This window comes from Hoplias malabaricus, chromosome 7 (assembly GCF_029633855.1).
Source record: "Hoplias malabaricus isolate fHopMal1 chromosome 7, fHopMal1.hap1, whole genome shotgun sequence".
NCBI classification, from domain to species: domain Eukaryota; kingdom Metazoa; phylum Chordata; class Actinopteri; order Characiformes; family Erythrinidae; genus Hoplias; species Hoplias malabaricus.
This window is the reverse complement of record NC_089806.1, coordinates 4,015,741-4,039,157: the sequence shown is the minus strand read 5'-3', so window position 1 is coordinate 4,039,157 and position 23,417 is coordinate 4,015,741. Positions and strand designations below refer to the sequence as shown.

At 55.7% G+C, this 23,417-nt stretch overlaps 62 non-coding genes across 62 annotated transcripts; all 62 read left to right on the top strand.

The window, feature by feature from the left end:
• The first annotated feature begins 126 nt into the window (after positions 1 to 126).
• On the top strand, positions 127 to 199 carry trnam-cau (transfer RNA methionine (anticodon CAU)). Its single transcript has one exon. It is a non-coding gene; the product is annotated as a tRNA-Met (tRNA).
• Positions 200 to 564: 365 nt separating this feature from the next.
• Positions 565 to 636, top strand: trnah-gug (transfer RNA histidin (anticodon GUG)). Its single transcript has one exon. It is a non-coding gene; the product is annotated as a tRNA-His (tRNA).
• A 365-nt stretch (positions 637 to 1,001) lies between these two features.
• trnae-uuc (transfer RNA glutamic acid (anticodon UUC)) lies at positions 1,002 to 1,073 on the top strand. Its single transcript has one exon. It is a non-coding gene; the product is annotated as a tRNA-Glu (tRNA).
• Positions 1,074 to 1,259: 186 nt separating this feature from the next.
• trnar-acg (transfer RNA arginine (anticodon ACG)) lies at positions 1,260 to 1,332 on the top strand. The gene has a single exon. It is a non-coding gene; the product is annotated as a tRNA-Arg (tRNA).
• A 172-nt stretch (positions 1,333 to 1,504) lies between these two features.
• Positions 1,505 to 1,577, top strand: trnam-cau (transfer RNA methionine (anticodon CAU)). Its single transcript has one exon. It is a non-coding gene; the product is annotated as a tRNA-Met (tRNA).
• A 365-nt stretch (positions 1,578 to 1,942) lies between these two features.
• trnah-gug (transfer RNA histidin (anticodon GUG)) lies at positions 1,943 to 2,014 on the top strand. The gene has a single exon. It is a non-coding gene; the product is annotated as a tRNA-His (tRNA).
• A 365-nt stretch (positions 2,015 to 2,379) lies between these two features.
• trnae-uuc (transfer RNA glutamic acid (anticodon UUC)) lies at positions 2,380 to 2,451 on the top strand. Its single transcript has one exon. It is a non-coding gene; the product is annotated as a tRNA-Glu (tRNA).
• Positions 2,452 to 2,637: 186 nt separating this feature from the next.
• On the top strand, positions 2,638 to 2,710 carry trnar-acg (transfer RNA arginine (anticodon ACG)). Its single transcript has one exon. It is a non-coding gene; the product is annotated as a tRNA-Arg (tRNA).
• A 172-nt stretch (positions 2,711 to 2,882) lies between these two features.
• Positions 2,883 to 2,955, top strand: trnam-cau (transfer RNA methionine (anticodon CAU)). Its single transcript has one exon. It is a non-coding gene; the product is annotated as a tRNA-Met (tRNA).
• A 365-nt stretch (positions 2,956 to 3,320) lies between these two features.
• trnah-gug (transfer RNA histidin (anticodon GUG)) lies at positions 3,321 to 3,392 on the top strand. The gene has a single exon. It is a non-coding gene; the product is annotated as a tRNA-His (tRNA).
• A 365-nt stretch (positions 3,393 to 3,757) lies between these two features.
• On the top strand, positions 3,758 to 3,829 carry trnae-uuc (transfer RNA glutamic acid (anticodon UUC)). The gene has a single exon. It is a non-coding gene; the product is annotated as a tRNA-Glu (tRNA).
• Positions 3,830 to 4,015: 186 nt separating this feature from the next.
• On the top strand, positions 4,016 to 4,088 carry trnar-acg (transfer RNA arginine (anticodon ACG)). The gene has a single exon. It is a non-coding gene; the product is annotated as a tRNA-Arg (tRNA).
• A 172-nt stretch (positions 4,089 to 4,260) lies between these two features.
• On the top strand, positions 4,261 to 4,333 carry trnam-cau (transfer RNA methionine (anticodon CAU)). Its single transcript has one exon. It is a non-coding gene; the product is annotated as a tRNA-Met (tRNA).
• A 365-nt stretch (positions 4,334 to 4,698) lies between these two features.
• Positions 4,699 to 4,770, top strand: trnah-gug (transfer RNA histidin (anticodon GUG)). The gene has a single exon. It is a non-coding gene; the product is annotated as a tRNA-His (tRNA).
• A 365-nt stretch (positions 4,771 to 5,135) lies between these two features.
• Positions 5,136 to 5,207, top strand: trnae-uuc (transfer RNA glutamic acid (anticodon UUC)). The gene has a single exon. It is a non-coding gene; the product is annotated as a tRNA-Glu (tRNA).
• Positions 5,208 to 5,393: 186 nt separating this feature from the next.
• trnar-acg (transfer RNA arginine (anticodon ACG)) lies at positions 5,394 to 5,466 on the top strand. Its single transcript has one exon. It is a non-coding gene; the product is annotated as a tRNA-Arg (tRNA).
• Positions 5,467 to 5,638: 172 nt separating this feature from the next.
• On the top strand, positions 5,639 to 5,711 carry trnam-cau (transfer RNA methionine (anticodon CAU)). Its single transcript has one exon. It is a non-coding gene; the product is annotated as a tRNA-Met (tRNA).
• Positions 5,712 to 6,076: 365 nt separating this feature from the next.
• Positions 6,077 to 6,148, top strand: trnah-gug (transfer RNA histidin (anticodon GUG)). The gene has a single exon. It is a non-coding gene; the product is annotated as a tRNA-His (tRNA).
• A 365-nt stretch (positions 6,149 to 6,513) lies between these two features.
• On the top strand, positions 6,514 to 6,585 carry trnae-uuc (transfer RNA glutamic acid (anticodon UUC)). Its single transcript has one exon. It is a non-coding gene; the product is annotated as a tRNA-Glu (tRNA).
• Positions 6,586 to 6,771: 186 nt separating this feature from the next.
• trnar-acg (transfer RNA arginine (anticodon ACG)) lies at positions 6,772 to 6,844 on the top strand. The gene has a single exon. It is a non-coding gene; the product is annotated as a tRNA-Arg (tRNA).
• A 172-nt stretch (positions 6,845 to 7,016) lies between these two features.
• Positions 7,017 to 7,089, top strand: trnam-cau (transfer RNA methionine (anticodon CAU)). Its single transcript has one exon. It is a non-coding gene; the product is annotated as a tRNA-Met (tRNA).
• Positions 7,090 to 7,454: 365 nt separating this feature from the next.
• Positions 7,455 to 7,526, top strand: trnah-gug (transfer RNA histidin (anticodon GUG)). The gene has a single exon. It is a non-coding gene; the product is annotated as a tRNA-His (tRNA).
• A 365-nt stretch (positions 7,527 to 7,891) lies between these two features.
• Positions 7,892 to 7,963, top strand: trnae-uuc (transfer RNA glutamic acid (anticodon UUC)). The gene has a single exon. It is a non-coding gene; the product is annotated as a tRNA-Glu (tRNA).
• A 186-nt stretch (positions 7,964 to 8,149) lies between these two features.
• On the top strand, positions 8,150 to 8,222 carry trnar-acg (transfer RNA arginine (anticodon ACG)). Its single transcript has one exon. It is a non-coding gene; the product is annotated as a tRNA-Arg (tRNA).
• Positions 8,223 to 8,394: 172 nt separating this feature from the next.
• trnam-cau (transfer RNA methionine (anticodon CAU)) lies at positions 8,395 to 8,467 on the top strand. The gene has a single exon. It is a non-coding gene; the product is annotated as a tRNA-Met (tRNA).
• Positions 8,468 to 8,832: 365 nt separating this feature from the next.
• Positions 8,833 to 8,904, top strand: trnah-gug (transfer RNA histidin (anticodon GUG)). The gene has a single exon. It is a non-coding gene; the product is annotated as a tRNA-His (tRNA).
• Positions 8,905 to 9,269: 365 nt separating this feature from the next.
• trnae-uuc (transfer RNA glutamic acid (anticodon UUC)) lies at positions 9,270 to 9,341 on the top strand. The gene has a single exon. It is a non-coding gene; the product is annotated as a tRNA-Glu (tRNA).
• A 186-nt stretch (positions 9,342 to 9,527) lies between these two features.
• Positions 9,528 to 9,600, top strand: trnar-acg (transfer RNA arginine (anticodon ACG)). Its single transcript has one exon. It is a non-coding gene; the product is annotated as a tRNA-Arg (tRNA).
• A 172-nt stretch (positions 9,601 to 9,772) lies between these two features.
• trnam-cau (transfer RNA methionine (anticodon CAU)) lies at positions 9,773 to 9,845 on the top strand. The gene has a single exon. It is a non-coding gene; the product is annotated as a tRNA-Met (tRNA).
• Positions 9,846 to 10,210: 365 nt separating this feature from the next.
• Positions 10,211 to 10,282, top strand: trnah-gug (transfer RNA histidin (anticodon GUG)). Its single transcript has one exon. It is a non-coding gene; the product is annotated as a tRNA-His (tRNA).
• A 365-nt stretch (positions 10,283 to 10,647) lies between these two features.
• trnae-uuc (transfer RNA glutamic acid (anticodon UUC)) lies at positions 10,648 to 10,719 on the top strand. Its single transcript has one exon. It is a non-coding gene; the product is annotated as a tRNA-Glu (tRNA).
• A 186-nt stretch (positions 10,720 to 10,905) lies between these two features.
• Positions 10,906 to 10,978, top strand: trnar-acg (transfer RNA arginine (anticodon ACG)). The gene has a single exon. It is a non-coding gene; the product is annotated as a tRNA-Arg (tRNA).
• A 172-nt stretch (positions 10,979 to 11,150) lies between these two features.
• trnam-cau (transfer RNA methionine (anticodon CAU)) lies at positions 11,151 to 11,223 on the top strand. Its single transcript has one exon. It is a non-coding gene; the product is annotated as a tRNA-Met (tRNA).
• Positions 11,224 to 11,588: 365 nt separating this feature from the next.
• trnah-gug (transfer RNA histidin (anticodon GUG)) lies at positions 11,589 to 11,660 on the top strand. The gene has a single exon. It is a non-coding gene; the product is annotated as a tRNA-His (tRNA).
• Positions 11,661 to 12,025: 365 nt separating this feature from the next.
• trnae-uuc (transfer RNA glutamic acid (anticodon UUC)) lies at positions 12,026 to 12,097 on the top strand. The gene has a single exon. It is a non-coding gene; the product is annotated as a tRNA-Glu (tRNA).
• A 186-nt stretch (positions 12,098 to 12,283) lies between these two features.
• On the top strand, positions 12,284 to 12,356 carry trnar-acg (transfer RNA arginine (anticodon ACG)). Its single transcript has one exon. It is a non-coding gene; the product is annotated as a tRNA-Arg (tRNA).
• A 172-nt stretch (positions 12,357 to 12,528) lies between these two features.
• trnai-uau (transfer RNA isoleucine (anticodon UAU)) lies at positions 12,529 to 12,601 on the top strand. Its single transcript has one exon. It is a non-coding gene; the product is annotated as a tRNA-Ile (tRNA).
• Positions 12,602 to 13,403: 802 nt separating this feature from the next.
• trnae-uuc (transfer RNA glutamic acid (anticodon UUC)) lies at positions 13,404 to 13,475 on the top strand. Its single transcript has one exon. It is a non-coding gene; the product is annotated as a tRNA-Glu (tRNA).
• Positions 13,476 to 13,661: 186 nt separating this feature from the next.
• trnar-acg (transfer RNA arginine (anticodon ACG)) lies at positions 13,662 to 13,734 on the top strand. Its single transcript has one exon. It is a non-coding gene; the product is annotated as a tRNA-Arg (tRNA).
• Positions 13,735 to 13,906: 172 nt separating this feature from the next.
• trnam-cau (transfer RNA methionine (anticodon CAU)) lies at positions 13,907 to 13,979 on the top strand. Its single transcript has one exon. It is a non-coding gene; the product is annotated as a tRNA-Met (tRNA).
• Positions 13,980 to 14,781: 802 nt separating this feature from the next.
• trnae-uuc (transfer RNA glutamic acid (anticodon UUC)) lies at positions 14,782 to 14,853 on the top strand. The gene has a single exon. It is a non-coding gene; the product is annotated as a tRNA-Glu (tRNA).
• Positions 14,854 to 15,039: 186 nt separating this feature from the next.
• On the top strand, positions 15,040 to 15,112 carry trnar-acg (transfer RNA arginine (anticodon ACG)). The gene has a single exon. It is a non-coding gene; the product is annotated as a tRNA-Arg (tRNA).
• A 172-nt stretch (positions 15,113 to 15,284) lies between these two features.
• On the top strand, positions 15,285 to 15,357 carry trnam-cau (transfer RNA methionine (anticodon CAU)). Its single transcript has one exon. It is a non-coding gene; the product is annotated as a tRNA-Met (tRNA).
• Positions 15,358 to 15,722: 365 nt separating this feature from the next.
• On the top strand, positions 15,723 to 15,794 carry trnah-gug (transfer RNA histidin (anticodon GUG)). Its single transcript has one exon. It is a non-coding gene; the product is annotated as a tRNA-His (tRNA).
• Positions 15,795 to 16,159: 365 nt separating this feature from the next.
• Positions 16,160 to 16,231, top strand: trnae-uuc (transfer RNA glutamic acid (anticodon UUC)). Its single transcript has one exon. It is a non-coding gene; the product is annotated as a tRNA-Glu (tRNA).
• A 186-nt stretch (positions 16,232 to 16,417) lies between these two features.
• On the top strand, positions 16,418 to 16,490 carry trnar-acg (transfer RNA arginine (anticodon ACG)). The gene has a single exon. It is a non-coding gene; the product is annotated as a tRNA-Arg (tRNA).
• Positions 16,491 to 16,662: 172 nt separating this feature from the next.
• On the top strand, positions 16,663 to 16,735 carry trnam-cau (transfer RNA methionine (anticodon CAU)). Its single transcript has one exon. It is a non-coding gene; the product is annotated as a tRNA-Met (tRNA).
• A 365-nt stretch (positions 16,736 to 17,100) lies between these two features.
• Positions 17,101 to 17,172, top strand: trnah-gug (transfer RNA histidin (anticodon GUG)). The gene has a single exon. It is a non-coding gene; the product is annotated as a tRNA-His (tRNA).
• A 365-nt stretch (positions 17,173 to 17,537) lies between these two features.
• On the top strand, positions 17,538 to 17,609 carry trnae-uuc (transfer RNA glutamic acid (anticodon UUC)). Its single transcript has one exon. It is a non-coding gene; the product is annotated as a tRNA-Glu (tRNA).
• Positions 17,610 to 17,795: 186 nt separating this feature from the next.
• trnar-acg (transfer RNA arginine (anticodon ACG)) lies at positions 17,796 to 17,868 on the top strand. Its single transcript has one exon. It is a non-coding gene; the product is annotated as a tRNA-Arg (tRNA).
• Positions 17,869 to 18,040: 172 nt separating this feature from the next.
• Positions 18,041 to 18,113, top strand: trnam-cau (transfer RNA methionine (anticodon CAU)). The gene has a single exon. It is a non-coding gene; the product is annotated as a tRNA-Met (tRNA).
• Positions 18,114 to 18,915: 802 nt separating this feature from the next.
• Positions 18,916 to 18,987, top strand: trnae-uuc (transfer RNA glutamic acid (anticodon UUC)). The gene has a single exon. It is a non-coding gene; the product is annotated as a tRNA-Glu (tRNA).
• Positions 18,988 to 19,173: 186 nt separating this feature from the next.
• On the top strand, positions 19,174 to 19,246 carry trnar-acg (transfer RNA arginine (anticodon ACG)). The gene has a single exon. It is a non-coding gene; the product is annotated as a tRNA-Arg (tRNA).
• A 172-nt stretch (positions 19,247 to 19,418) lies between these two features.
• On the top strand, positions 19,419 to 19,491 carry trnam-cau (transfer RNA methionine (anticodon CAU)). Its single transcript has one exon. It is a non-coding gene; the product is annotated as a tRNA-Met (tRNA).
• An 802-nt stretch (positions 19,492 to 20,293) lies between these two features.
• Positions 20,294 to 20,365, top strand: trnae-uuc (transfer RNA glutamic acid (anticodon UUC)). Its single transcript has one exon. It is a non-coding gene; the product is annotated as a tRNA-Glu (tRNA).
• Positions 20,366 to 20,551: 186 nt separating this feature from the next.
• Positions 20,552 to 20,624, top strand: trnar-acg (transfer RNA arginine (anticodon ACG)). The gene has a single exon. It is a non-coding gene; the product is annotated as a tRNA-Arg (tRNA).
• A 172-nt stretch (positions 20,625 to 20,796) lies between these two features.
• On the top strand, positions 20,797 to 20,869 carry trnam-cau (transfer RNA methionine (anticodon CAU)). The gene has a single exon. It is a non-coding gene; the product is annotated as a tRNA-Met (tRNA).
• Positions 20,870 to 21,671: 802 nt separating this feature from the next.
• Positions 21,672 to 21,743, top strand: trnae-uuc (transfer RNA glutamic acid (anticodon UUC)). The gene has a single exon. It is a non-coding gene; the product is annotated as a tRNA-Glu (tRNA).
• Positions 21,744 to 21,929: 186 nt separating this feature from the next.
• On the top strand, positions 21,930 to 22,002 carry trnar-acg (transfer RNA arginine (anticodon ACG)). Its single transcript has one exon. It is a non-coding gene; the product is annotated as a tRNA-Arg (tRNA).
• A 172-nt stretch (positions 22,003 to 22,174) lies between these two features.
• trnam-cau (transfer RNA methionine (anticodon CAU)) lies at positions 22,175 to 22,247 on the top strand. The gene has a single exon. It is a non-coding gene; the product is annotated as a tRNA-Met (tRNA).
• An 802-nt stretch (positions 22,248 to 23,049) lies between these two features.
• Positions 23,050 to 23,121, top strand: trnae-uuc (transfer RNA glutamic acid (anticodon UUC)). The gene has a single exon. It is a non-coding gene; the product is annotated as a tRNA-Glu (tRNA).
• Positions 23,122 to 23,307: 186 nt separating this feature from the next.
• Positions 23,308 to 23,380, top strand: trnar-acg (transfer RNA arginine (anticodon ACG)). The gene has a single exon. It is a non-coding gene; the product is annotated as a tRNA-Arg (tRNA).
• Positions 23,381 to 23,417: the final 37 nt, after the last annotated feature.

Sequence of the window (23,417 nt, the reverse complement as noted above, 5' to 3'; positions counted from 1 at the left end):
TGTGAAGTCAGGGTGCAAAGAAAGTGTGGAACCTGTAAAGAACAGTCCTGAAATGCGGGCGTTGGCGAAAACCTGAGACAGGCAACTGACAACGGGCTGACTTTGGAGAATCTCAGCTCCTTGGTGGCCTCGTTAGCGCAGTAGGTAGCGCGTCAGTCTCATAATCTGAAGGTCGTGAGTTTGATCCTCTCACGGGGCAGCGCCGTTTTTAAATACTAGTAGGGTGCCGTTCAGCTCACGCCATCTTTCCTTTTGCTGCTACGCGCCCCTTAAGCTAATCTCTAAACCACCCTGCCACCACGTGCAAATCATGAGTTCCCTGCACATCTGTTCTGATTTGGAATACGAGCCGCGGTGGCGGTAAATTCCCAGTGCCACGGAAGACTCGCGTCTTGGTAGATGGTTACGGCGCACCGTCATGGCTGCCGTTTGATGTGAAATGCCAAGTCCACAAAGGGGAAGGGAAGAGCGTTCTGTCTGTTTGCCAAGGAAATGCCTTCTTGTCAGCAGGGAAGCATTCCACCAAGGAAGGGAGGAGGCCTGGTGCGGCTTGAGCGGTGGCGCGCCGTGATCGTATAGTGGTTAGTACTCTGCGTTGTGGCCGCAGCAACCCCGGTTCGAATCCGGGTCACGGCAGGCTCTCGCTGCGAGCGGCTAGTGCTCGCCTTCGGGACCAGCAGCCGCTCTTTTGTGCGGCTGGCAGGCCTGGCCTTCATCCAAAGCCCTCTTGCAGACATAGAGTGGGCCAGCCAGCGCTGCAAATGGAAATGCACCTGTCTTATGGAGCGGAGAGCTCAAGGATGTTTTCTGTCCACGCGCAGGATTAGGACTCCTTGGACGCTGGGCCTGGCAAGAGGCACTCAAGCAGTTTTCGCATCCGCCTGTTCCATCAGGATGAAGGGTGCAAAGCTCCAGTTGGCCTCAGGAGGACAGCAGGGAGAGACGGGAGAAGAAGAAGGTAACAAATTGGTCATGGTGGCCAGCCGAGGGCAGTGCAAGCTTCCCATATGGTCTAGCGGTTAGGATTCCTGGTTTTCACCCAGGCGGCCCGGGTTCGACTCCCGGTATGGGAATGGACTTAAGCTTTGAGCGAAGTGTTCCGAGCCTGTACAGAAGCGGGGTTGGTGCTTTTGCAGCGCGGCTTGGACGTCACGTACAGACAAAGTTTTAGGAGGCGCTCTGCTTCTCCCTCCCCAAGTGAGGCGTGGCCGTTGTCTCCCTTACGTAAAGCAAATGCCACGCGGAGAGACCAGAGCAAGGGGCCAGTGGCGCAATGGATAACGCGTCTGACTACGGATCAGAAGATTCTAGGTTCGACTCCTGGCTGGCTCGCACTTTTTGCTTTGTGCGTTTGGTGGTTGATAAGCACTTTAGCGCTTGTGAAGTCAGGGTGCAAAGAAAGTGTGGAACCTGTAAAGAACAGTCCTGAAATGCGGGCGTTGGCGAAAACCTGAGACAGGCAACTGACAACGGGCTGACTTTGGAGAATCTCAGCTCCTTGGTGGCCTCGTTAGCGCAGTAGGTAGCGCGTCAGTCTCATAATCTGAAGGTCGTGAGTTCGATCCTCACACGGGGCAGCGCCGTTTTTAAATACTAGTAGGGTGCCGTTCAGCTCACGCCATCTTTCCTTTTGCTGCTACGCGCCCCTTAAGCTAATCTCTAAACCACCCTGCCACCACGTGCAAATCATGAGTTCCCTGCACATCTGTTCTGATTTGGAATACGAGCCGCGGTGGCGGTAAATTCCCAGTGCCACGGAAGACTCGCGTCTTGGTAGATGGTTACGGCGCACCGTCATGGCTGCCGTTTGATGTGAAATGCCAAGTCCACAAAGGGGAAGGGAAGAGCGTTCTGTCTGTTTGCCAAGGAAATGCCTTCTTGTCAGCAGGGAAGCATTCCACCAAGGAAGGGAGGAGGCCGGGTGCGGCTTGAGCGGTGGCGCGCCGTGATCGTATAGTGGTTAGTACTCTGCGTTGTGGCCGCAGCAACCCCGGTTCGAATCCGGGTCACGGCAGGCTCTCGCTGCGAGCGGGTAGTGCTCGCCTTCGGGACCAGCAGCCGCTCTTTTGTGCGGCTGGCAGGCCTGGCCTTCATCCAAAGCCCTCTTGCAGACATAGAGTGGGCCAGCCAGCGCTGCAAATGGAAATGCACCTGTCTTATGGAGCGGAGAGCTCAAGGATGTTTTCTGTCCACGCGCAGGATTAGGACTCCTTGGACGCTGGGCCTGGCAAGAGGCACTCAAGCAGTTTTCGCATCCGCCTGTTCCATCAGGATGAAGGGTGCAAAGCTCCAGTTGGCCTCAGGAGGACAGCAGGGAGAGACGGGAGAAGAAGAAGGTAACAAATTGGTCATGGTGGCCAGCCGAGGGCAGTGCAAGCTTCCCATATGGTCTAGCGGTTAGGATTCCTGGTTTTCACCCAGGCGGCCCGGGTTCGACTCCCGGTATGGGAATGGACTTAAGCTTTGAGCGAAGTGTTCCGAGCCTGTACAGAAGCGGGGTTGGTGCTTTTGCAGCGCGGCTTGGACGTCACGTACAGACAAAGTTTTAGGAGGCGCTCTGCTTCTCCCTCCCCAAGTGAGGCGTGGCCGTTGTCTCCCTTACGTAAAGCAAATGCCACGCGGAGAGACCAGAGCAAGGGGCCAGTGGCGCAATGGATAACGCGTCTGACTACGGATCAGAAGATTCTAGGTTCGACTCCTGGCTGGCTCGCACTTTTTGCTTTGTGCGTTTGGTGGTTGATAAGCACTTTAGCGCTTGTGAAGTCAGGGTGCAAAGAAAGTGTGGAACCTGTAAAGAACAGTCCTGAAATGCGGGCGTTGGCGAAAACCTGAGACAGGCAACTGACAACGGGCTGACTTTGGAGAATCTCAGCTCCTTGGTGGCCTCGTTAGCGCAGTAGGTAGCGCGTCAGTCTCATAATCTGAAGGTCGTGAGTTTGATCCTCTCACGGGGCAGCGCCGTTTTTAAATACTAGTAGGGTGCCGTTCAGCTCACGCCATCTTTCCTTTTGCTGCTACGCGCCCCTTAAGCTAATCTCTAAACCACCCTGCCACCACGTGCAAATCATGAGTTCCCTGCACATCTGTTCTGATTTGGAATACGAGCCGCGGTGGCGGTAAATTCCCAGTGCCACGGAAGACTCGCGTCTTGGTAGATGGTTACGGCGCACCGTCATGGCTGCCGTTTGATGTGAAATGCCAAGTCCGCAAAGGGGAAGGGAAGAGCGTTCTGTCTGTTTGCCAAGGAAATGCCTTCTTGTCAGCAGGGAAGCATTCCACCAAGGAAGGGAGGAGGCCTGGTGCGGCTTGAGCGGTGGCGCGCCGTGATCGTATAGTGGTTAGTACTCTGCGTTGTGGCCGCAGCAACCCCGGTTCGAATCCGGGTCACGGCAGGCTCTCGCTGCGAGCGGCTAGTGCTCGCCTTCGGGACCAGCAGCCGCTCTTTTGTGCGGCTGGCAGGCCTGGCCTTCATCCAAAGCCCTCTTGCAGACATAGAGTGGGCCAGCCAGCGCTGCAAATGGAAATGCACCTGTCTTATGGAGCGGAGAGCTCAAGGATGTTTTCTGTCCACGCGCAGGATTAGGACTCCTTGGACGCTGGGCCTGGCAAGAGGCACTCAAGCAGTTTTCGCATCCGCCTGTTCCATCAGGATGAAGGGTGCAAAGCTCCAGTTGGCCTCAGGAGGACAGCAGGGAGAGACGGGAGAAGAAGAAGGTAACAAATTGGTCATGGTGGCCAGCCGAGGGCAGTGCAAGCTTCCCATATGGTCTAGCGGTTAGGATTCCTGGTTTTCACCCAGGCGGCCCGGGTTCGACTCCCGGTATGGGAATGGACTTAAGCTTTGAGCGAAGTGTTCCGAGCCTGTACAGAAGCGGGGTTGGTGCTTTTGCAGCGCGGCTTGGACGTCACGTACAGACAAAGTTTTAGGAGGCGCTCTGCTTCTCCCTCCCCAAGTGAGGCGTGGCCGTTGTCTCCCTTACGTAAAGCAAATGCCACGCGGAGAGACCAGAGCAAGGGGCCAGTGGCGCAATGGATAACGCGTCTGACTACGGATCAGAAGATTCTAGGTTCGACTCCTGGCTGGCTCGCACTTTTTGCTTTGTGCGTTTGGTGGTTGATAAGCACTTTAGCGCTTGTGAAGTCAGGGTGCAAAGAAAGTGTGGAACCTGTAAAGAACAGTCCTGAAATGCGGGCGTTGGCGAAAACCTGAGACAGGCAACTGACAACGGGCTGACTTTGGAGAATCTCAGCTCCTTGGTGGCCTCGTTAGCGCAGTAGGTAGCGCGTCAGTCTCATAATCTGAAGGTCGTGAGTTCGATCCTCACACGGGGCAGCGCCGTTTTTAAATACTAGTAGGGTGCCGTTCAGCTCACGCCATCTTTCCTTTTGCTGCTACGCGCCCCTTAAGCTAATCTCTAAACCACCCTGCCACCACGTGCAAATCATGAGTTCCCTGCACATCTGTTCTGATTTGGAATACGAGCCGCGGTGGCGGTAAATTCCCAGTGCCACGGAAGACTCGCGTCTTGGTAGATGGTTACGGCGCACCGTCATGGCTGCCGTTTGATGTGAAATGCCAAGTCCACAAAGGGGAAGGGAAGAGCGTTCTGTCTGTTTGCCAAGGAAATGCCTTCTTGTCAGCAGGGAAGCATTCCACCAAGGAAGGGAGGAGGCCGGGTGCGGCTTGAGCGGTGGCGCGCCGTGATCGTATAGTGGTTAGTACTCTGCGTTGTGGCCGCAGCAACCCCGGTTCGAATCCGGGTCACGGCAGGCTCTCGCTGCGAGCGGCTAGTGCTCGCCTTCGGGACCAGCAGCCGCTCTTTTGTGCGGCTGGCAGGCCTGGCCTTCATCCAAAGCCCTCTTGCAGACATAGAGTGGGCCAGCCAGCGCTGCAAATGGAAATGCACCTGTCTTATGGAGCGGAGAGCTCAAGGATGTTTTCTGTCCACGCGCAGGATTAGGACTCCTTGGACGCTGGGCCTGGCAAGAGGCACTCAAGCAGTTTTCGCATCCGCCTGTTCCATCAGGATGAAGGGTGCAAAGCTCCAGTTGGCCTCAGGAGGACAGCAGGGAGAGACGGGAGAAGAAGAAGGTAACAAATTGGTCATGGTGGCCAGCCGAGGGCAGTGCAAGCTTCCCATATGGTCTAGCGGTTAGGATTCCTGGTTTTCACCCAGGCGGCCCGGGTTCGACTCCCGGTATGGGAATGGACTTAAGCTTTGAGCGAAGTGTTCCGAGCCTGTACAGAAGCGGGGTTGGTGCTTTTGCAGCGCGGCTTGGACGTCACGTACAGACAAAGTTTTAGGAGGCGCTCTGCTTCTCCCTCCCCAAGTGAGGCGTGGCCGTTGTCTCCCTTACGTAAAGCAAATGCCACGCGGAGAGACCAGAGCAAGGGGCCAGTGGCGCAATGGATAACGCGTCTGACTACGGATCAGAAGATTCTAGGTTCGACTCCTGGCTGGCTCGCACTTTTTGCTTTGTGCGTTTGGTGGTTGATAAGCACTTTAGCGCTTGTGAAGTCAGGGTGCAAAGAAAGTGTGGAACCTGTAAAGAACAGTCCTGAAATGCGGGCGTTGGCGAAAACCTGAGACAGGCAACTGACAACGGGCTGACTTTGGAGAATCTCAGCTCCTTGGTGGCCTCGTTAGCGCAGTAGGTAGCGCGTCAGTCTCATAATCTGAAGGTCGTGAGTTTGATCCTCTCACGGGGCAGCGCCGTTTTTAAATACTAGTAGGGTGCCGTTCAGCTCACGCCATCTTTCCTTTTGCTGCTACGCGCCCCTTAAGCTAATCTCTAAACCACCCTGCCACCACGTGCAAATCATGAGTTCCCTGCACATCTGTTCTGATTTGGAATACGAGCCGCGGTGGCGGTAAATTCCCAGTGCCACGGAAGACTCGCGTCTTGGTAGATGGTTACGGCGCACCGTCATGGCTGCCGTTTGATGTGAAATGCCAAGTCCACAAAGGGGAAGGGAAGAGCGTTCTGTCTGTTTGCCAAGGAAATGCCTTCTTGTCAGCAGGGAAGCATTCCACCAAGGAAGGGAGGAGGCCTGGTGCGGCTTGAGCGGTGGCGCGCCGTGATCGTATAGTGGTTAGTACTCTGCGTTGTGGCCGCAGCAACCCCGGTTCGAATCCGGGTCACGGCAGGCTCTCGCTGCGAGCGGCTAGTGCTCGCCTTCGGGACCAGCAGCCGCTCTTTTGTGCGGCTGGCAGGCCTGGCCTTCATCCAAAGCCCTCTTGCAGACATAGAGTGGGCCAGCCAGCGCTGCAAATGGAAATGCACCTGTCTTATGGAGCGGAGAGCTCAAGGATGTTTTCTGTCCACGCGCAGGATTAGGACTCCTTGGACGCTGGGCCTGGCAAGAGGCACTCAAGCAGTTTTCGCATCCGCCTGTTCCATCAGGATGAAGGGTGCAAAGCTCCAGTTGGCCTCAGGAGGACAGCAGGGAGAGACGGGAGAAGAAGAAGGTAACAAATTGGTCATGGTGGCCAGCCGAGGGCAGTGCAAGCTTCCCATATGGTCTAGCGGTTAGGATTCCTGGTTTTCACCCAGGCGGCCCGGGTTCGACTCCCGGTATGGGAATGGACTTAAGCTTTGAGCGAAGTGTTCCGAGCCTGTACAGAAGCGGGGTTGGTGCTTTTGCAGCGCGGCTTGGACGTCACGTACAGACAAAGTTTTAGGAGGCGCTCTGCTTCTCCCTCCCCAAGTGAGGCGTGGCCGTTGTCTCCCTTACGTAAAGCAAATGCCACGCGGAGAGACCAGAGCAAGGGGCCAGTGGCGCAATGGATAACGCGTCTGACTACGGATCAGAAGATTCTAGGTTCGACTCCTGGCTGGCTCGCACTTTTTGCTTTGTGCGTTTGGTGGTTGATAAGCACTTTAGCGCTTGTGAAGTCAGGGTGCAAAGAAAGTGTGGAACCTGTAAAGAACAGTCCTGAAATGCGGGCGTTGGCGAAAACCTGAGACAGGCAACTGACAACGGGCTGACTTTGGAGAATCTCAGCTCCTTGGTGGCCTCGTTAGCGCAGTAGGTAGCGCGTCAGTCTCATAATCTGAAGGTCGTGAGTTCGATCCTCACACGGGGCAGCGCCGTTTTTAAATACTAGTAGGGTGCCGTTCAGCTCACGCCATCTTTCCTTTTGCTGCTACGCGCCCCTTAAGCTAATCTCTAAACCACCCTGCCACCACGTGCAAATCATGAGTTCCCTGCACATCTGTTCTGATTTGGAATACGAGCCGCGGTGGCGGTAAATTCCCAGTGCCACGGAAGACTCGCGTCTTGGTAGATGGTTACGGCGCACCGTCATGGCTGCCGTTTGATGTGAAATGCCAAGTCCACAAAGGGGAAGGGAAGAGCGTTCTGTCTGTTTGCCAAGGAAATGCCTTCTTGTCAGCAGGGAAGCATTCCACCAAGGAAGGGAGGAGGCCGGGTGCGGCTTGAGCGGTGGCGCGCCGTGATCGTATAGTGGTTAGTACTCTGCGTTGTGGCCGCAGCAACCCCGGTTCGAATCCGGGTCACGGCAGGCTCTCGCTGCGAGCGGGTAGTGCTCGCCTTCGGGACCAGCAGCCGCTCTTTTGTGCGGCTGGCAGGCCTGGCCTTCATCCAAAGCCCTCTTGCAGACATAGAGTGGGCCAGCCAGCGCTGCAAATGGAAATGCACCTGTCTTATGGAGCGGAGAGCTCAAGGATGTTTTCTGTCCACGCGCAGGATTAGGACTCCTTGGACGCTGGGCCTGGCAAGAGGCACTCAAGCAGTTTTCGCATCCGCCTGTTCCATCAGGATGAAGGGTGCAAAGCTCCAGTTGGCCTCAGGAGGACAGCAGGGAGAGACGGGAGAAGAAGAAGGTAACAAATTGGTCATGGTGGCCAGCCGAGGGCAGTGCAAGCTTCCCATATGGTCTAGCGGTTAGGATTCCTGGTTTTCACCCAGGCGGCCCGGGTTCGACTCCCGGTATGGGAATGGACTTAAGCTTTGAGCGAAGTGTTCCGAGCCTGTACAGAAGCAAGGTTGGTGCTTTTGCAGCGCGGCTTGGACGTCACGTACAGACAAAGTTTTAGGAGGCGCTCTGCTTCTCCCTCCCCAAGTGAGGCGTGGCCGTTGTCTCCCTTACGTAAAGCAAATGCCACGCGGAGAGACCAGAGCAAGGGGCCAGTGGCGCAATGGATAACGCGTCTGACTACGGATCAGAAGATTCTAGGTTCGACTCCTGGCTGGCTCGCACTTTTTGCTTTGTGCGTTTGGTGGTTGATAAGCACTTTAGCGCTTGTGAAGTCAGGGTGCAAAGAAAGTGTGGAACCTGTAAAGAACAGTCCTGAAATGCGGGCGTTGGCAAAAACCTGAGACAGGCAACTGACAACGGGCTGACTTTGGAGAATCTCAGCTCCTTGGTGGCCTCGTTAGCGCAGTAGGTAGTGCGTCAGTCTCATAATCTGAAGGTCGTGAGTTCGATCCTCACACGGGGCAGCGCCGTTTTTAAATACTAGTAGGGTGCCGTTCAGCTCACGCCATCTTTCCTTTTGCTGCTACGCGCCCCTTAAGCTAATCTCTAAACCACCCTGCCACCACGTGCAAATCATGAGTTCCCTGCACATCTGTTCTGATTTGGAATACGAGCCGCGGTGGCGGTAAATTCCCAGTGCCACGGAAGACTCGCGTCTTGGTAGATGGTTACGGCGCACCGTCATGGCTGCCGTTTGATGTGAAATGCCAAGTCCGCAAAGGGGAAGGGAAGAGCGTTCTGTCTGTTTGCCAAGGAAATGCCTTCTTGTCAGCAGGGAAGCATTCCACCAAGGAAGGGAGGAGGCCGGGTGCGGCTTTAGCGGTGGCGTGCTGTGATCGTATAGTGGTTAGTACTCTGCGTTGTGGCCGCAGCAACCCCGGTTCGAATCCGGGTCACGGCAGGCTCTCGCTGCGAGCGGGTAGTGCTCGCCTTCGGGACCAGCAGCCGCTCTTTTGTGCGGCTGGCAGGCCTGGCCTTCATCCAAAGCCCTCTTGCAGACATAGAGTGGGCCAGCCAGCGCTGCAAATGGAAATGCACCTGTCTTATGGAGCGGAGAGCTCAAGGATGTTTTCTGTCCACGCGCAGGATTAGGACTCCTTGGACGCTGGGCCTGGCAAGAGGCACTCAAGCAGTTTTCGCATCCGCCTGTTCCATCAGGATGAAGGGTGCAAAGCTCCAGTTGGCCTCAGGAGGACAGCAGGGAGAGACGGGAGAAGAAGAAGGTAACAAATTGGTCATGGTGGCCAGCCGAGGGCAGTGCAAGCTTCCCATATGGTCTAGCGGTTAGGATTCCTGGTTTTCACCCAGGCGGCCCGGGTTCGACTCCCGGTATGGGAATGGACTTAAGCTTTGAGCGAAGTGTTCCGAGCCTGTACAGAAGCGGGGTTGGTGCTTTTGCAGCGCGGCTTGGACGTCACGTACAGACAAAGTTTTAGGAGGCGCTCTGCTTCTCCCTCCCCAAGTGAGGCGTGGCCGTTGTCTCCCTTACGTAAAGCAAATGCCACGCGGAGAGACCAGAGCAAGGGGCCAGTGGCGCAATGGATAACGCGTCTGACTACGGATCAGAAGATTCTAGGTTCGACTCCTGGCTGGCTCGCACTTTTTGCTTTGTGCGTTTGGTGGTTGATAAGCACTTTAGCGCTTGTGAAGTCAGGGTGCAAAGAAAGTGTGGAACCTGTAAAGAACAGTCCTGAAATGCGGGCGTTGGCGAAAACCTGAGACAGGCAACTGACAACGGGCTGACTTTGGAGAATCTCAGCTCCTTGGTGGCCTCGTTAGCGCAGTAGGTAGCGCGTCAGTCTCATAATCTGAAGGTCGTGAGTTCGATCCTCACACGGGGCAGCGCCGTTTTTAAATACTAGTAGGGTGCCGTTCAGCTCATGCCATCTTTCCTTTTGCTGCTACGCGCCCCTTAAGCTAATCTCTAAACCACCCTGCCACCACGTGCAAATCATGAGTTCCCTGCACATCTGTTCTGATTTGGAATACGAGCCGCGGTGGCGGTAAATTCCCAGTGCCACGGAAGACTCGCGTCTTGGTAGATGGTTACGGCGCACCGTCATGGCTGCCGTTTGATGTGAAATGCCAAGTCCACAAAGGGGAAGGGAAGAGCGTTCTGTCTGTTTGCCAAGGAAATGCCTTCTTGTCAGCAGGGAAGCATTCCACCAAGGAAGGGAGGAGGCCGGGTGCGGCTTGAGCGGTGGCGCGCCGTGATCGTATAGTGGTTAGTACTCTGCGTTGTGGCCGCAGCAACCCCGGTTCGAATCCGGGTCACGGCAGGCTCTCGCTGCGAGCGGGTAGTGCTCGCCTTCGGGACCAGCAGCCGCTCTTTTGTGCGGCTGGCAGGCCTGGCCTTCATCCAAAGCCCTCTTGCAGACATAGAGTGGGCCAGCCAGCGCTGCAAATGGAAATGCACCTGTCTTATGGAGCGGAGAGCTCAAGGATGTTTTCTGTCCACGCGCAGGATTAGGACTCCTTGGACGCTGGGCCTGGCAAGAGGCACTCAAGCAGTTTTCGCATCCGCCTGTTCCATCAGGATGAAGGGTGCAAAGCTCCAGTTGGCCTCAGGAGGACAGCAGGGAGAGACGGGAGAAGAAGAAGGTAACAAATTGGTCATGGTGGCCAGCCGAGGGCAGTGCAAGCTTCCCATATGGTCTAGCGGTTAGGATTCCTGGTTTTCACCCAGGCGGCCCGGGTTCGACTCCCGGTATGGGAATGGACTTAAGCTTTGAGCGAAGTGTTCCGAGCCTGTACAGAAGCAAGGTTGGTGCTTTTGCAGCGCGGCTTGGACGTCACGTACAGACAAAGTTTTAGGAGGCGCTCTGCTTCTCCCTCCCCAAGTGAGGCGTGGCCGTTGTCTCCCTTACGTAAAGCAAATGCCACGCGGAGAGACCAGAGCAAGGGGCCAGTGGCGCAATGGATAACGCGTCTGACTACGGATCAGAAGATTCTAGGTTCGACTCCTGGCTGGCTCGCACTTTTTGCTTTGTGCGTTTGGTGGTTGATAAGCACTTTAGCGCTTGTGAAGTCAGGGTGCAAAGAAAGTGTGGAACCTGTAAAGAACAGTCCTGAAATGCGGGCGTTGGCAAAAACCTGAGACAGGCAACTGACAACGGGCTGACTTTGGAGAATCTCAGCTCCTTGGTGGCCTCGTTAGCGCAGTAGGTAGCGCGTCAGTCTCATAATCTGAAGGTCGTGAGTTCGATCCTCACACGGGGTAGCGCCGTTTTTAAATACTAGTAGGGTGCCGTTCAGCTCACGCCATCTTTCCTTTTGCTGCTACGCGCCCCTTAAGCTAATCTCTAAACCACCCTGCCACCACGTGCAAATCATGAGTTCCCTGCACATCTGTTCTGATTTGGAATACGAGCCGCGGTGGCGGTAAATTCCCAGTGCCACGGAAGACTCGCGTCTTGGTAGATGGTTACGGCGCACCGTCATGGCTGCCGTTTGATGTGAAATGCCAAGTCCGCAAAGGGGAAGGGAAGAGCGTTCTGTCTGTTTGCCAAGGAAATGCCTTCTTGTCAGCAGGGAAGCATTCCACCAAGGAAGGGAGGAGGCCGGGTGCGGCTTTAGCGGTGGCGTGCTGTGATCGTATAGTGGTTAGTACTCTGCGTTGTGGCCGCAGCAACCCCGGTTCGAATCCGGGTCACGGCAGGCTCTCGCTGCGAGCGGGTAGTGCTCGCCTTCGGGACCAGCAGCCGCTCTTTTGTGCGGCTGGCAGGCCTGGCCTTCATCCAAAGCCCTCTTGCAGACATAGAGTGGGCCAGCCAGCGCTGCAAATGGAAATGCACCTGTCTTATGGAGCGGAGAGCTCAAGGATGTTTTCTGTCCACGCGCAGGATTAGGACTCCTTGGACGCTGGGCCTGGCAAGAGGCACTCAAGCAGTTTTCGCATCCGCCTGTTCCATTAGGATGAAGGGTGCAAAGCTCCAGTTGGCCTCAGGAGGACAGCAGGGAGAGACGGGAGAAGAAGAAGGTAACAAATTGGTCATGGTGGCCAGCCGAGGGCAGTGCAAGCTTCCCATATGGTCTAGCGGTTAGGATTCCTGGTTTTCACCCAGGCAGCCCGGGTTCGACTCCCGGTATGGGAATGGACTTAAGCTTTGAGCGAAGTGTTTCGAGTCTGTACAGAAGCGGGGTGGGTGCTTTTGCAGTGCGGCTTGGACGTCGCGTACAGACAAAGTTTTAGGAGGCGCTCTGCTTCTCCCTCCCCAAGTGAGGCGTGGCCGTTGTCTCCCTTACGTAAAGCAAATGCCACGCGGAGAGACCAGAGCAAGGGGCCAGTGGCGCAATGGATAACGCGTCTGACTACGGATCAGAAGATTCTAGGTTCGACTCCTGGCTGGCTCGCACCTTTAGCTTTGTGCGTTTGGTGGTTGATAAGCACTTTAGCGCTTGTGAAGTCAGGGTGCAAAGAAAGTGTGGAACCTGTAAAGAACAGTCCTGAAATGCGGGCGTTGGCGAAAACCTGAGACAGGCAACTGACAACGGGCTGACTTTGGAGAATCTCAGCTCCTTGGTGGCCTCGTTAGCGCAGTAGGTAGCGCGTCAGTCTTATAATCTGAAGGTCGTGAGTTCGATCCTCACACGGGGCAGCGCCGTTTTTAAATACTAGTAGGGTGCCGTTCAGCTCACGCCATCTTTCCTTTTGCTGCTACGCGCCCCTTAAGCTAATCTCTAAACCACCCTGCCACCACGTGCAAATCATGAGTTCCCTGCACATCTGTTCTGATTTGGAATACGAGCCGCGGTGGCGGTAAATTCCCAGTGCCACGGAAGACTCGCGTCTTGGTAGATGGTTACGGCGCACCGTCATGGCTGCCGTTTGATGTGAAATGCCAAGTCCACAAAGGGGAAGGGAAGAGCGTTCTGTCTGTTTGCCAAGGAAATGCCTTCTTGTCAGCAGGGAAGCATTCCACCAAGGAAGGGAGGAGGCCGGGTGCGGCTTGAGCGGTGGCGCGCCGTGATCGTATAGTGGTTAGTACTCTGCGTTGTGGCCGCAGCAACCCCGGTTCGAATCCAGGTCACGGCAGGCTTTCGCTGCGAGCGGGTAGTGCTCGCCTTCGGGACCAGCAGCCGCTCTTTTGTGCGGCTGGCAGGCCTGGCCTTCATCCAAAGCCCTCTTGCAGACATAGAGTGGGCCAGCCAGCGCTGCAAATGGAAATGCACCTGTCTTATGGAGCGGAGAGCTCAAGGATGTTTTCTGTCCACGCGCAGGATTAGGACTCCTTGGACGCTGGGCCTGGCAAGAGGCACTCGAGCAGTTTTCGCATCCGCCTGTTCCATCAGGATGAAGGGTGCAAAGCTCCAGTTGGCCTCAGGAGGACAGCAGGGAGAGACGGGAGAAGAAGAAGGTAACAAATTGGTCATGGTGGCCAGCCGAGGGCAGTGCAAGCTTCCCATATGGTCTAGCGGTTAGGATTCCTGGTTTTCATCCAGGCGGCCAGGGTTCGACTCCCGGTATGGGAATGGACTTAAGCTTTGAGCGAAGTTTTCCGAGCCTGTACAGAAGCGGGGTTGGTGCTTTTGCAGCGCGGCTTGGACGTCACGTACAGACAAAGTTTTAGGAGGCGCTCTGCTTCTCCCTCCCCAAGTGAGGCGTGGCCGTTGTCTCCCTTACGTAAAGCAAATGCCACGCGGAGAGACCAGAGCAAGGGGCCAGTGGCGCAATGGATAACGCGTCTGACTACGGATCAGAAGATTCTAGGTTCGACTCCTGGCTGGCTCGCACTTTTTGCTTTGTGCGTTTGGTGGTTGATAAGCACTTTAGCGCTTGTGAAGTCAGGGTGCAAAGAAAGTGTGGAACCTGTAAAGAACAGTCCTGAAATGCGGGCGTTGGCGAAAACCTGAGACAGGCAACTGACAACGGGCTGACTTTGGAGAATCTCAGCTCCTTGGTGGCCTCGTTAGCGCAGTAGGTAGCGCGTCAGTCTCATAATCTGAATTTCGTGAGTTCGAACCTCACACGGGGCAGCGCCGTTTTTAAATACTAGTAGGGTGCCGTTCAGCTCACGCCATCTTTCCTTTTGCTGCTACGTGCCCCTTAAGCTAATCTCTAAACCACCCTGCCACCACGTGCAAATCATGAGTTCCCTGCACATCTGTTCTGATTTGGAATACGAGCCGCGGTGGCGGTAAATTCCCAGTGCCACGGAAGACTCGCGTCTTGGTAGATGGTTACGGCGCACCGTCATGGCTGCCGTTTGATGTGAAATGCCAAGTCCGCAAAGGGGAAGGGAAGAGCGTTCTGTCTGTTTGCCAAGGAAATGCCTTCTTGTCAGCAGGGAAGCATTCCACCAAGGAAGGGAGGAGGCTGGGTGCGGCTTGAGCGGTGGCGCGCCCTGATCGTATAGTGGTTAGTACTCTACGTTGTGGCTGCAGCAACCCCGGTTCGAATCCGGGTCACGGCAGGCTCTCCCTGCGAGCGGGTAGTGCTCGCCTTCGGGACCAGCAGCCACTCTTTTGTGCGGCTGGCAGGCCTGGCCTTCATCCAAAGCCCTCTTGCAGACATAGAGTGGGCCAGCCAGCGCTGCAAATGGAAATGCACCTGTCTTATGGAGCGGAGAGCTCAAGGATGTTTTCTGTCCACGCGCAGGATTAGGACTCCTTGGACGCTGGGCCTGGCAAGAGGCACTCAAGCAGTTTTCGCATCCGCCTGTTCCATCAGGATGAAGGGTGCAAAGCTCCAGTTGGCCTCAGGAGGACAGCAGGGAGAGACGGGAGAAGAAGAAGGTAACAAATTGGTCATGGTGGCCAGCCGAGGGCAGTGCAAGCTTCCCATATGGTCTAGCGGTTAGGATTCCTGGTTTTCACCCAGGCGGCCCGGGTTCGACTCCCGGTATGGGAATGGACTTAAGCTTTGAGCGAAGTGTTCCGAGCCTGTACAGAAGCGGGGTTGGTGCTTTTGCAGCGCGGCTTGGACGTCACGTACAGACAAAGTTTTAGGAGGCGCTCTGCTTCTCCCTCCCCAAGTGAGGCGTGGCCGTTGTCTCCCTTACGTAAAGCAAATGCCACGCGGAGAGACCAGAGCAAGGGGCCAGTGGCGCAATGGATAACGCGTCTGACTACGGATCAGAAGATTCTAGGTTCGACTCCTGGCTGGCTCGCACTTTTTGCTTTGTGCGTTTGGTGGTTGATAAGCACTTTAGCGCTTGTGAAGTCAGGGTGCAAAGAAAGTGTGGAACCTGTAAAGAACAGTCCTGAAATGCGGGCGTTGGCGAAAACCTGAGACAGGCAACTGACAACGGGCTGACTTTGGAGAATCTCAGCTCCTTGGTGGCCTCGTTAGCGCAGTAGGTAGCGCGTCAGTCTCATAATCTGAAGGTCGTGAGTTCGATCCTCACACGGGGCAGTGCCGTTTTTAAATACTAGTAGGGTGCCGTTCAGCTCACGCCATCTTTCCTTTTGCTGCTACGCGCCCCTTAAGCTAATCTCTAAACCACCCTGCCACCACGTGCAAATCATGAGTTCCCTGCACATCTGTTCTGATTTGGAATACGAGCCGCGGTGGCGGTAAATTCCCAGTGCCACGGAAGACTCGCGTCTTGGTAGATGGTTACGGCGCACCGTCATGGCTGCCGTTTGATGTGAAATGCCAAGTCCACAAAGGGGAAGGGAAGAGCGTTCTGTCTGTTTGCCAAGGACATGCCTTCTTGTCAGCAGGGAAGCATTCCACCAAGGAAGGGAGGAGGCCGGGTGCGGCTTGAGCGGTGGCGCGCCGTGATCGTATAGTGGTTAGTACTCTGCGTTGTGGCCGCAGCAACCCCGGTTCGAATCCGGGTCACGGCAGGCTCTCGCTGCGAGCGGGTAGTGCTCGCCTTCGGGACCAGCAGCCGCTCTTTTGTGCGGCTGGCAGGCCTGGCCTTCATCCAAAGCCCTCTTGCAGACATAGAGTGGGCCAGCCAGCGCTGCAAATGGAAATGCACCTGTCTTATGGAGCGGAGAGCTCAAGGATGTTTTCTGTCCACGCGCAGGATTAGGACTCCTTGGACGCTGGGCCTGGCAAGAGGCACTCAAGCAGTTTTCGCATCCGCCTGTTCCATCAGGATGAAGGGTGCAAAGCTCCAGTTGGCCTCAGGAGGACAGCAGGGAGAGACGGGAGAAGAAGAAGGTAACAAATTGGTCATGGTGGCCAGCCGAGGGCAGTGCAAGCTTCCCATATGGTCTAGCGGTTAGGATTCCTGGTTTTCATCCAGGCGGCCCGGGTTCGACTCCCGGTATGGGAATGGACTTAAGCTTTGAGCGAAGTGTTTCGAGTCTGTACAGAAGCAGGGTTGGTGCTTTTGCAGCGCGGCTTGGACGTCACGTACAGAAAAAGTTTTAGGAGGCGCTCTGCTTCTCCCTCCCCAAGTGAGGCGTGGCCTTTGTCTCCCTTACGTAAAGCAAATGCCACGCGGAGAGACCAGAGCAAGGGGCCAGTGGCGCAATGGATAACGCGTCTGACTACGGATCAGAAGATTCTAGGTTCGACTCCTGGCTGGCTCGCACTTTTTGCTTTGTGCGTTTGGTGGTTGATAAGCACTTTAGCGCTTGTGAAGTCAGGGTGCAAAGAAAGTGTGGAACCTGTAAAGAACAGTCCTGAAATGCGGGCGTTGGCGAAAACCTGAGACAGGCAACTGACAACGGGCTGACTTTGGAGAATCTCAGCTCCTTGGTGGCCTCGTTAGCGCAGTAGGTAGCGCGTCAGTCTCATAATCTGAAGGTCGTGAGTTCGATCCTCACACGGGGCAGCGCCGTTTTTAAATACTAGTAGGGTGCCGTTCAGCTCACGCCATCTTTCCTTTTGCTGCTACGCGCCCCTTAAGCTAATCTCTAAACCACCCTGCCACCACGTGCAAATCATGAGTTCCCTGCACATCTGTTCTGATTTGGAATACGAGCTGCGGTGGCGGTAAATTCCCAGTGCCACGGAAGACTCGCGTCTTGGTAGATGGTTACGGCGCACCGTCATGGCTGCCGTTTGATGTGAAATGCCAAGTCCACAAAGGGGAAGGGAAGAGCGTTCTGTCTGTTTGCCAAGGAAATGCCTTCTTGTCAGCAGGGAAGCATTCCACCAAGGAAGGGAGGAGGCCGGGTGTGGCTTGAGCGGTGGCGCGCCGTGATCGTATAGTGGTTAGTACTCTGCGTTGTGGCCGCAGCAACCCCGGTTCGAATCCGGGTCACGGCAGGCTCTCGCTTCGAGCGGGTAGTGCTCGCCTTCGGGACCAGCAGCCGCTCTTTTGTGCGGCTGGCAGGCCTGGCCTTCATCCAAAGCCCTCTTGCAGACATAGAGTGGGCCAGCCAGCGCTGCAAATGGAAATGCACCTGTCTTATGGAGCGGAGAGCTCAAGGATGTTTTCTGTCCACGCGCAGGATTAGGACTCCTTGGACGCTGGGCCTGGCAAGAGGCACTCAAGCAGTTTTCGCATCCGCCTGTTCCATCAGGATGAAGGGTGCAAAGCTCCAGTTGGCCTCAGGAGGACAGCAGGGAGAGACGGGAGAAGAAGAAGGTAACAAATTGGTCATGGTGGCCAGCCGAGGGCAGTGCAAGCTTCCCATATGGTCTAGCGGTTAGGATTCCTGGTTTTCATCCAGGCGGCCCGGGTTCGACTCCCGGTATGGGAATGGACTTAAGCTTTGAGCGAAGTGTTCCGAGCCTGTACAGAAGCGGGGTTGGTGCTTTTGCAGCGCGGCTTGGACGTCACGTACAGACAAAGTTTTAGGAGGCGCTCTGCTTCTCCCTCCCCAAGTGAGGCGTGGCCGTTGTCTCCCTTACGTAAAGCAAATGCCACGCGGAGAGACCAGAGCAAGGGGCCAGTGGCGCAATGGATAACGCGTCTGACTACGGATCAGAAGATTCTAGGTTCGACTCCTGGCTGGCTCGCACTTTTTGCTTTGTGCGTTTGGTGGTTGATAAGCACTTTAGCGCTTGTGAAGTCAGGGTGCAAAGAAAGTGTGGAACCTGTATAGAACAGTCCTGAAATGCGGGCGTTGGCGAAAACCTGAGACAGGCAACTGACAACGGGCTGACTTTGGAGAATCTCAGCTCCTTGGTGGCCTCGTTAGCGCAGTAGGTAGCGCGTCAGTCTCATAATCTGAAGGTCGTGAGTTCGATCCTCACACGGGGCAGCGCCGTTTTTAAATACTAGTAGGGTGCCGTTCAGCTCACGCCATCTTTCCTTTTGCTGCTACGCGCCCCTTAAGCTAATCTCTAAACCACCCTGCCACCACGTGCAAATCATGAGTTCCCTGCACATCTGTTCTGATTTGGAATACGAGCCGCGGTGGCGGTAAATTCCCAGTGCCACGGAAGACTCGCGTCTTGGTAGATGGTTACGGCGCACCGTCATGGCTGCCGTTTGATGTGAAATGCCAAGTCCACAAAGGGGAAGGGAAGAGCGTTCTGTCTGTTTGCCAAGGAAATGCCTTCTTGTCAGCAGGGAAGCATTCCACCAAGGAAGGGAGGAGGCCGGGTGCGGCTTGAGCGGTGGCGCACCGTGATCGTATAGTGTTTAGTACTCTGCGTTGTGGCCGCAGCAACCCCGGTTCGAATCCGGGTCACGGCAGGCTCTCGCTGCGAGCGGGTAGTGCTCGCCTTCGGGACCAGCAGCCGCTCTTTTGTGCGGCTGGCAGGCCTGGCCTTCATCCAAAGCCCTCTTGCAGACATAGAGTGGGCCAGCCAGCGCTGCAAATGGAAATGCACCTGTCTTATGGAGCGGAGAGCTCAAGGATGTTTTCTGTCCACGCGCAGGATTAGGACTCCTTGGACGCTGGGCCTGGCAAGAGGCACTCAAGCAGTTTTCGCATCCGCCTGTTCCATCAGGATGAAGGGTGCAAAGCTCCAGTTGGCCTCAGGAGGACAGCAGGGAGAGACGGGAGAAGAAGAAGGTAACAAATTGGTCATGGTGGCCAGCCGAGGGCAGTGCAAGCTTCCCATATGGTCTAGCGGTTAGGATTCCTGGTTTTCACCCAGGGGGCCCGGGTTCGACTCCTGGTATGGGAATGGACTTAAGCTTTGAGCGAAGTGTTCCGAGCCTGTACAGAAGCGGGGTTGGTGCTTTTGCAGCGCGGCTTGGACGTCACGTACAGACAAAGTTTTAGGAGGCGCTCTGCTTCTCCCTCCCCAAGTGAGGCGTGGCCGTTGTCTCCCTTACGTAAAGCAAATGCCACGCGGAGAGACCAGAGCAAGGGGCCAGTGGCGCAATGGATAACGCGTCTGACTACGGATCAGAAGATTCTAGGTTCGACTCCTGGCTGGCTCGCACTTTTTGCTTTGTGCGTTTGGTGGTTGATAAGCACTTTAGCGCTTGTGAAGTCAGGGTGCAAAGAAAGTGTGGAACCTGTATAGAACAGTCCTGAAATGCGGGCGTTGGCAAAAACCTGAGACAGGCAACTGACAACGGGCTGACTTTGGAGAATCTCAGCTCCTTGGTGGCCTCGTTAGCGCAGTAGGTAGCGCGTCAGTCTCATAATCTGAAGGTCGTGAGTTCGATCCTCACACGGGGCAGCGCCGTTTTTAAATACTAGTAGGGTGCCGTTCAGCTCACGCCATCTTTCCTTTTGCTGCTACGCGCCCCTTAAGCTAATCTCTAAACCACCCTGCCACCACGTGCAAATCATGAGTTCCCTGCACATCTGTTCTGATTTGGAATACGAGCTGCGGTGGCGGTAAATTCCCAGTGCCACGGAAGACTCGCGTCTTGGTAGATGGTTACGGCGCACCGTCATGGCTGCCGTTTGATGTGAAATGCCAAGTCCACAAAGGGGAAGGGAAGAGCGTTCTGTCTGTTTGCCAAGGAAATGCCTTCTTGTCAGCAGGGAAGCATTCCACCAAGGAAGGGAGGAGGCCGGGTGCGGCTTGAGCGGTGGCGCGCCGTGATCGTATAGTGGTTAGTACTCTGCGTTGTGGCCGCAGCAACCCCGGTTCGAGTCCAGGTCACGGCAGGCTCTTGCTGCGAGCGGGTAGTGCTCGCCTTCGGGACCAGCAGCCGCTCTTTTGTGCGGCTGGCAGGCCTGGCCTTCATCCAAAGCCCTCTTGCAGACATAGAGTGGGCCAGCCAGCGCTGCAAATGGAAATGCACCTGTCTTATGGAGCGGAGAGCTCAAGGATGTTTTCTGTCCACGCGCAGGATTAGGACTCCTTGGACGCTGGGCCTGGCAAGAGGCACTCAAGCAGTTTTCGCATCCGCCTGTTCCATCAGGATGAAGGGTGCAAAGCTCCAGTTGGCCTCAGGAGGACAGCAGGGAGAGACGGGAGAAGAAGAAGGTAACAAATTGGTCATGGTGGCCAGCCGAGGGCAGTGCTAGCTTCCCATATGGTCTAGCGGTTAGGATTCCTGGTTTTCACCCAGGCGGCCCGGGTTCGACTCCCGGTATGGGAATGGACTTAAGCTTTGAGCGAAGTGTTCCGAGCCTGTACAGAAGCGGGGTTGGTGCTTTTGCAGCGCGGCTTGGACGTCACGTACAGACAAAGTTTTAGGAGGCGCTCTGCTTCTCCCTCCCCAAGTGAGGCGTGGCCGTTGTCTCCCTTACGTAAAGCAAATGCCACGCGGAGAGACCAGAGCAAGGGGCCAGTGGCGCAGTGGATAACGCGTCTGACTACGGATCAGAAGATTCTAGGTTCGACTCCTGGCTGGCTCGCACTTTTTGCTTTGTGCGTTTGGTGGTTGATAAGCACTTTAGCGCTTGTGAAGTCAGGGTGCAAAGAAAGTGTGGAACCTGTAAAGAACAGTCCTGAAATGCGGGCGTTGGCGAAAACCTGAGACAGGCAACTGACAACGGGCTGACTTTGGAGAATCTCAGCTCCTTGGTGGCCTCGTTAGCGCAGTAGGTAGCGCGTCAGTCTCATAATCTGAAGGTCGTGAGTTCGATCCTCACACGGTGCAGCGCCGTTTTTAAATACTAGTAGGGTGCCGTTCAGCTCACGCCATCTTTCCTTTTGCTGCTACGCGCCCCTTAAGCTAATCTCTAAACCACCCTGCCACCACGTGCAAATCATGAGTTCCCTGCACATCTGTTCTGATTTGGAATACGAGCCGCGGTGGCGGTAAATTCCCAGTGCCACGGAAGACTCGCGTCTTGGTAGATGGTTACGGCGCACCGTCATGGCTGCCGTTTGATGTGAAATGCCAAGTCCACAAAGGGGAAGGGAAGAGCGTTCTGTCTGTTTGCCAAGGAAATGCCTTCTTGTCAGCAGGGAAGCATTCCACCAAGGAAGGGAGGAGGCCGGGTGCGGCTTGAGCGGTGGCGCGCCGTGACCGTATAGTGGTTAGTACTCTGCGTTGTGGCCGCAGCAACCCCGGTTCGAATCCGGGTCACGGCAGGCTCTCGCTGCGAGCGGGTAGTGCTCGCCTTCGGGACCAGCAGCCGTTCTTTTGTGCGGCTGGCAGGCCTGGCCTTCATCCAAAGCCCTCTTGCAGACATAGAGTGGGCCAGCCAGCGCTGCAAATGGAAATGCACCTGTCTTATGGAGCGGAGAGCTCAAGGATGTTTTCTGTCCACGCGCAGGATTAGGACTCCTTGGACGCTGGGCCTGGCAAGAGGCACTCAAGCAGTTTTCGCATCCGCCTGTTCCATCAGGATGAAGGGTGCAAAGCTCCAGTTGGCCTCAGGAGGACAGCAGGGAGAGACGGGAGAAGAAGAAGGTAACAAATTGGTCATGGTGGCCAGCCGAGGGCAGTGCAAGCTTCCCATATGGTCTAGCGGTTAGGATTCCTGGTTTTCACCCAGGCGGCCCGGGTTCGACTCCCGGTATGGGAATGGACTTAAGCTTTGAGCGAAGTGTTCCGAGCCTGTACAGAAGCGGGGTTGGTGCTTTTGCAGCGCGGCTTGGACGTCACGTACAGACAAAGTTTTAGGAGGCGCTCTGCTTCTCCCTCCCCAAGTGAGGCGTGGCCGTTGTCTCCCTTACGTAAAGCAAATGCCACGCGGAGAGACCAGAGCAAGGGGCCAGTGGCGCAATGGATAACGCGTCTGACTACGGATCAGAAGATTCTAGGTTCGACTCCTGGCTGGCTCGCACTTTTTGCTTTGTGCGTTTGGTGGTTGATAAGCACTTTAGCGCTTGTGAAGTCAGGGTGCAAAGAAAGTGTGGAACCTGTATAGAACAGTCCTGAAATGCGGGCGTTGGCGAAAACCTGAGACAGGCAACTGACAACGGGCTGACTTTGGAGAATCTCAGCTCCTTGGTGGCCTCGTTAGCGCAGTAGGTAGCGCGTCAGTCTCATAATCTGAAGGTCGTGAGTTCGATCCTCACACGGGGCAGCGCCGTTTTTAAATACTAGTAGGGTGCCGTTCAGCTCACGCCATCTTTCCTTTTGCTGCTACGCGCCCCTTAAGCTAATCTCTAAACCACCCTGCCACCACGTGCAAATCATGAGTTCCCTGCACATCTGTTCTGATTTGGAATACGAGCCGCGGTGGCGGTAAATTCCCAGTGCCACGGAAGACTCGCGTCTTGGTAGATGGTTACGGCGCACCGTCATGGCTGCCGTTTGATGTGAAATGCCAAGTCCACAAAGGGGAAGGGAAGAGCGTTCTGTCTGTTTGCCAAGGAAATGCCTTCTTGTCAGCAGGGAAGCATTCCACCAAGGAAGGGAGGAGGCCGGGTGCGGCTTGAGCGGTGGCGCACCGTGATCGTATAGTGTTTAGTACTCTGCGTTGTGGCCGCAGCAACCCCGGTTCGAATCCGGGTCACGGCAGGCTCTCGCTGCGAGCGGGTAGTGCTCGCCTTCGGGACCAGCAGCCGCTCTTTTGTGCGGCTGGCAGGCCTGGCCTTCATCCAAAGCCCTCTTGCAGACATAGAGTGGGCCAGCCAGCGCTGCAAATGGAAATGCACCTGTCTTATGGAGCGGAGAGCTCAAGGATGTTTTCTGTCCACGCGCAGGATTAGGACTCCTTGGACGCTGGGCCTGGCAAGAGGCACTCAAGCAGTTTTCGCATCCGCCTGTTCCATCAGGATGAAGGGTGCAAAGCTCCAGTTGGCCTCAGGAGGACAGCAGGGAGAGACGGGAGAAGAAGAAGGTAACAAATTGGTCATGGTGGCCAGCCGAGGGCAGTGCAAGCTTCCCATATGGTCTAGCGGTTAGGATTCCTGGTTTTCACCCAGGGGGCCCGGGTTCGACTCCTGGTATGGGAATGGACTTAAGCTTTGAGCGAAGTGTTCCGAGCCTGTACAGAAGCGGGGTTGGTGCTTTTGCAGCGCGGCTTGGACGTCACGTACAGACAAAGTTTTAGGAGGCGCTCTGCTTCTCCCTCCCCAAGTGAGGCGTGGCCGTTGTCTCCCTTACGTAAAGCAAATGCCACGCGGAGAGACCAGAGCAAGGGGCCAGTGGCGCAATGGATAACGCGTCTGACTACGGATCAGAAGATTCTAGGTTCGACTCCTGGCTGGCTCGCACTTTTTGCTTTGTGCGTTTGGTGGTTGATAAGCAC